The sequence below is a fragment of the Bos grunniens genome, chromosome 3 (assembly GCF_055505025.1).
Source record: "Bos grunniens cultivar Pamir isolate PY7600 chromosome 3, Bosgru_T2T1.0, whole genome shotgun sequence".
Lineage (NCBI taxonomy): Eukaryota > Metazoa > Chordata > Mammalia > Artiodactyla > Bovidae > Bos > Bos grunniens.
The window spans coordinates 36,935,171-36,941,381 of record NC_141167.1 but is presented as its reverse complement, the minus strand read 5'-3'; the positions used below and the strand labels follow the sequence as shown (position 1 = coordinate 36,941,381).

Below are 6,211 nucleotides of genomic sequence, written 5' to 3'. Positions count from 1 at the left end.
GGAAAAGAACCTCACTAAGGCCCAAAAACTAAACTGCTTTCTCCTCTTCTGCGCTAACCCTTGAACAAGTAGCACCTTCGGCCAGGTGCCTTTTGGGAGAACAGAGTAACTGATCCCACCATTCTGCCTATATAAACGGAATCGCTACAAACACCTCACGATAACCCAACAGATTATCTGGCAAATTGGGTATATGTGTAGATATATGATGTCAGCAGAAAGTGTATCTCCCCACCAGGAAAGACAGTTGCATATGCAATAAGCCAATAGCCTTTGACACATCAGTTAATTACATCAGTTAGCTACTATCTCCTGTGCATGATCGCAGTGTTAATCAAACTATTTTGGTGTAGACGTGTAACAGGTCAAGACAAGCAGACCAGGAAACAGAAGGGATTTTGGGTCACAGAGAATGTCAGTGTGATGAGTCACACAGAATTTAACCTTGGCCCCCACAAAGGATATAGGATTTTTCCCTCTGCTGCAAGTAGCTAATATTCTTTTCCTCTGGCATCTCAAAACCCTTTAGAAATTATCCAGTTTAACAGTATTGCCTCCCTATCAAGAGGCATTAACAAGTGAGTTACTGGAGATAAACTGAACCCGGGTACCATGGGTGCTGACTTTATGAGCAACGTTTTTTGTTTGTTTGTTTGTTTCCCGAGGGAAAGGGATGAGTGAAAGATGATGCTCCATTTCTGGTTCGGATGACAGGGTGAGGAATGGTGACAGACACTCATTTTGAAACACAGGGAGATTAGCAGATTTGTTGGGAAAATGGGTCAAGACATTAACCCAGGTTTCTGTCTCACACACAGTGTGTATATGAGAAGCTCCGTGTGCTAAGTGTGGTACGTCGTTTCAGTCGTGTCCGACTCTTTGCAACCCCTAGACTGTTGCCTGCCAGGCTCCTCTGTCCATGGGATTCTCCAGGCAAGAATACAGGAGTGGGTTGCCAAGCCCTCCTCCAAGGGATCTTTCCACCCCGGGGATTGAACCCATAACTCTTATGTCTCCTGTATTGGCAGGCAGGTTCTTTACCCGTAATGCCCCTGGGAAGCCTATATGAGAGGCTCCAGAGAAGAGACCTCAACTCCTACTCCTGTCTTCTAGAGCAACAGAGAATACTCCACAGGACGCTTCAATATGTAAGCTTATTCTTAAGGTCACTCTAAATAATCTCTTCTCCAGACTTTACCACCATGCTTTCCTCCCCTCCCCTCCTATGAGATGATTTCCTGACCCATTAGCATCCAGGTTTCCATTTTGTTGGCATTCCTCTTTAACATTTTGGGCCCAAAACTGGGCAAAAAATTACAGCTGTGGTCAAACCACAGCCCAACACGGCATCAGCTTTGGAAATCGCACTGTCACACGGCTGGCCCCTGTTAATCTCGTGGTCAGCTTACACTCTTAGACTGTTTTCACATGGACCGCTGTCAAATTAGGTTTCCTCCTTTGTATAAGGAAACTTATTCTAAATTCAGGATGCCCCATTCCCAGCCTGTCTATATTTAACAGAAACTGAGGATTTGCATCCTATTTTCATTTCATTCTTATCAATTCTGTTTCCAACTTTGCCAGGATGCCCAGAGGTATGAACTATTAAAATGAGCTCTCCCTTGCGTGCATGCTCAGTAGCTCAGTCATGTCCAACTCTATGCGACTCCATGGACTGTAGCCCACGACGCTCCTCTGTCCATGGGATTTCCTAGGCAAGAATACTGGCGTGAACTGCCATTTCCTTTGCCAGGGGGTCTTCCCAACCCAAGGGTCAAAGCAACATCTCCTGCATTGGCAGGTGGATTCTTTACCAGTGAGCCTCCTGGGAAGCCAGGCTTTCCCATGCTACCTTCCAAAAAACAGTCCAAAAATGTTCTTATCCCTTTTATCACTAGATTCTCCCTACCCCAGGTTATTTTATAAATTGCATTTTTCCCTACAGAAAATATATAAAGCCATAGGGGTAGTGGAGGCACCTGCAAATTAAGAACAAAATAATTTGTCATTAGCCTTGGAACAGTGCAGGTCGACTATAAATGATTTTTTATTCTGGAGAACAAAATTTGTATTTTTATAATGTACATTTAGATACTGTACACTGGTCTTCTTCCACCGACCCCCCCAACCCCAAAAAGAAACCCCCAAACAAACAAATACAAGCCAGATATTTACCAACATCTGGGAGGCCAGTAAATAATTTGTCTTTTCTGTAGGCAGTAGTAAGGAATGTTGATTGGGTTTACTTAGCTATCAGCATGTAACAGGCTGCGTAGCCTTCAGGGCAGAGGTAAAGAAAAGTATAAAGGAGGGAGCTATGTTTAAAAAAAAAAAAAAAGTACCCTGGCCAATTTTCAGTACTTATCTCAGCCTTGCAGCCCCACTGCCTGGCTGTTACAGGGTCATATAAGGATCTGAAGCTTAGGGAGTAAGTGGTCTCTAGGCTTCGACCGCTCTGAATATTTCTACCACCATTTATCAGTTATCATCCAGTTTGGTCCCACCTAACATCTGGATTTTCACCAGGTTCTGGACGTGCTGGGAAAGTACTCTTCTACTGGGTTCTCAAAATATTCTGCATTTTCAAACCATTAGCAGACAGCAACATTTTCTTTGTATAAATCCCTAAGAGGTATGCAAACAATTTTATACCTCTAAGGAAGATGGCAGGAGTAGAAATATGCTTAACCTGATGCTTATCAACTTAGAAATTAGAATGAACTTAATAGTTAAGCTTATTACATAGTCTTTTAAAGAAGAATGGAATACATCTGTTTGGGGTAATTTAGATGTAGTTGTGCCTGAAGGCAAGAGGAAAGACAAGATCATTTCTCAGTAACCGGCTGAGTTCATTAACAATGCCACCAGAGCAGGCACCAACAACTCAGAATTGAAACCAAGAGAGAATATTATGAAACCTGAAGTTAGGGAATAGTTGATTCCTATTAACTACCAACGGAGAAGGCAATGGCAACCCACTCCATTACTCTTGCCTGGCAAATCCCATGGAGCCTGGTAGGCCGCAGTCCATGGGGTCGCTAGGAGTCCGACTCGACTGAGTGGCTTCACTTTCACTTTTCACTTTCATGCCTTGGAGAAGGCAATGGCAACCCACTCCAGTGTTCTTGCCTGGAGAACCCCAGGGACGGAGGAGTCTGGTAGGCTGCTGTCTCTGGGGTCGCACAGAGTCGGACACAACTGAAGTGACTTAGCAGTAGCAGCAGCATTAGCTACCAAATCCCAGACCAGCTTTCAAGGAAATACCCTAATTTCTTTCCTTATTTTCTGGTCTATAAAAGGATATCCAGGAATCTCTTAGGAGAAAGATCTATCTGAATAGCAGCATCCACAATTAAGAGTCAACTGCAGGCTCCACAATCTGCAGAACCCACTGGCCCACAAAGCCTTCTCAGGAAACCCCCAACCTGACCAATATCCAAAGACACTTGTGACTCCTGACAACAGGTCAGGCTCAGGGCCAGCCTCTGCAAACAGTTTTTCTTCATGTCATCCTCAGAGTTACTAAATGAGTTCAAAATTATTTCTCTTTTACAGATTAGGAAACCGAGACTCTGAGAGTTTGTTTAAAATGACTAATTCTTTATTAGAAAGTGAGAGGCGGCATTTGACCACAGATCAGTCTGACCACAAAGACTCTTCCCACCTCCAAGGGAGTAAGGGTAAAGGTCAGGGTATTTTGTAAGTAATTTTTGTTTTACTAGAAATTAAGAAAAGGATGACCTTATACTCTTTCATTCTTGAGGGGAAAAGTTGCCATAATCAAAAAAAAATTTTTTTTTTTTTGGCCATAATCTTCATTGCATTTAATTCGCCTTCTTCAACTGGAAAAAAAAAGAGAAAACCAGCTAATAGAGTAAGAACATAAGCAACATCTATCACAACTAGAATAGATGTCAGGCCTTCCATATATCTTCCCCTAAACCAGCAGGGGGATCATAGTTGACTCTGACAAAACACTGCTGACACTTAGGCTTAAAACTGGGGACAACCCAAATACCCACGATGAAGGTAGATATATCTGAGCGCCCTGTGTGCACACGGGGAACCACCAGGGCAGCTTTAGAAAATACTCACGCCAGATCCCATCCCAGGCATGCTAAAAGGGCAGCCAAGACCGAGAACCACAGTCCCAAAGCCATGGAACTGAGGGTTAAACACAACACAAAGTAAGTGCATTGAGAAGGATGAAAAAAAGAGAATGTGTTGCAGTAAGTTTTATGACAAATCTGATTTCAAAAGTGATATACATGTCGGCACTAGTTTTCCATCCAACGAAGCACGCGCTCTGAGCTGAGTCAACCCTGAGTTCCACCATGGTGACACACAACTCACTTAATCTTTCTGAATCTCTTTTTCCTTGTCCATAAAATTAGGTCAATGACAACTACCTTGCAGAGCTGTCTTCAATATTAAATGACATAACAAGGTATACAAGACACTTAGCACCTTAGTAAGTTTTTCGACTTTCCAAAGTGTCCCTCCATTTGGTTACTCCAGGCTTCAAATAATTCACTTGCTACGTTTGAGTCACCATTCTTTCCAAAATCTATGAGCCTGTGTCCTCTAGCATGAAGGACCCTTATAGTGATCTTGATCCATAAGACTGTGTTGAATATTTACATTCATAATCCAGTTTTCACACATTTATGGGATAAGTCACTTGAAGCTACCCTTAGCTAAGCAGAAGTTTCTTTTAAATGTGGGCACCTATTTTTGAGCACCTATTATGTGCCAGGTACTGTGCCAAGCATTCTGTATGTTTAATCTAACTGAATTTCAACTAATTCTTATAAAGCCTCTCCAGGAAAAGAATTATTTCACTCATTTTATAGGTGACGAAATTGAATTTCACAGAGGTGAAGTAACTTGGACACACACACATGCACAAAGCAAATGGGGACACTCTCTACAATTTGAACCCAGGTCTCTCAAAAACTCCAAAGTCAGACCATAACTATATCCCCCCCCCAGTGTATAAAATATTTCATATTTAAAGTATACATGTATGTATACTTAATGTATGTATTCATAAAATACCTTGTGGATATGTGTACACATGCCAAACTTTAAGAGATTTAAGTATAAACTGAATTTCTGCACTTCGAACAGTATCATAAAATTAATTTCTAAATCAATATTGAGATTCATCTAGATTCTATGTTTAGCGATTGGTGTTAATTTACTTCTCGTAAGTGTCAGAAAGGGTCTAAGCCCCTCCCCCTGGCCCTTTTATACTATTCAAGCTTTTTATTAGCCCTAATGTTGATTGCCTTCCCAGGGCATCTACTGGTTTGCGTATAATTTGTCTAATTAAATTTAAAGAAGAGATGTTTCAGGGAGCACCGTTTCATCATTTCCTCTCATACTCCATGCTGTGGACTTTAATGAGGACCTAAACCCCATCTTAACTCACCCTTAGTTTCAGCACAGATGAGCTGTGCTTGTTAAGACGGTCTTCAGTTGTCAGGAAAAATAGCTTTATTAAGGTCATGGAATGTGGAGAGTTTGATTAAAGCTAATCAAGGAAGAAAGCCAGGCAGCAGCACAGTGAATCAAGCCTCAGTACAACATGTTTAACATAACTTAACCTAGCCTATCTGTTAAAAGCAGACATAAATAAGATCAGGTTTCCAAAAAGAATGCATGGACAAACGCAGGCATATTACACGCTGTAATATATCTCCTGAGTTTAAGTTGAACGACTCTTTCAATAAGCAGCATATATTTTAAGCCACATGGATGCAAGTGACAGAGGAGGGTTTTCAATAGCCCCTGTCGTTTAAAAGAGCGGCTGGGGGGTGGGGATGGGGGATGGAGATTACTTACATTCTTTCAGATTTAAAATGTGTGATCTATGGATATGTTTGGCCAGTGATGGTACATTCAATATCACTCATTAATCTGAAAGTAAGGCTTCCGGCTCAGTAAACCTAAATGACTGTTATTAGCACAGGTAATGCAAAGCAAGGCACTCAACCTTTACAATATTTTGGAAGGTTTTTCTAAGTGGGGCTTATATGATTGTTTTCGTTTTATGAAAGCTGAATAGTTGGGTAACAGGAAGGATCAGTAGGAATATGGAAATCTGAAGACCTAGGGCTATAGTCCTGACTCTAAAGTAAATTTGGTTGCATGACCTTCCACAAGATTCCTGGCCTGGGCCATGTGGGCCTCAGTTCTTCAAAGACAC

The 6,211-nt window shown here is 41.7% G+C and overlaps 1 protein-coding gene across 9 annotated transcripts in view; it reads right to left on the bottom strand.

Moving 5' to 3' along the window:
* The window catches only part of NFIA (nuclear factor I A), a 408,138-nt gene that overhangs the window by 340,061 nt on the left and 61,866 nt on the right, over nucleotides 1-6,211 (bottom strand). The window lies entirely within an intron of this gene.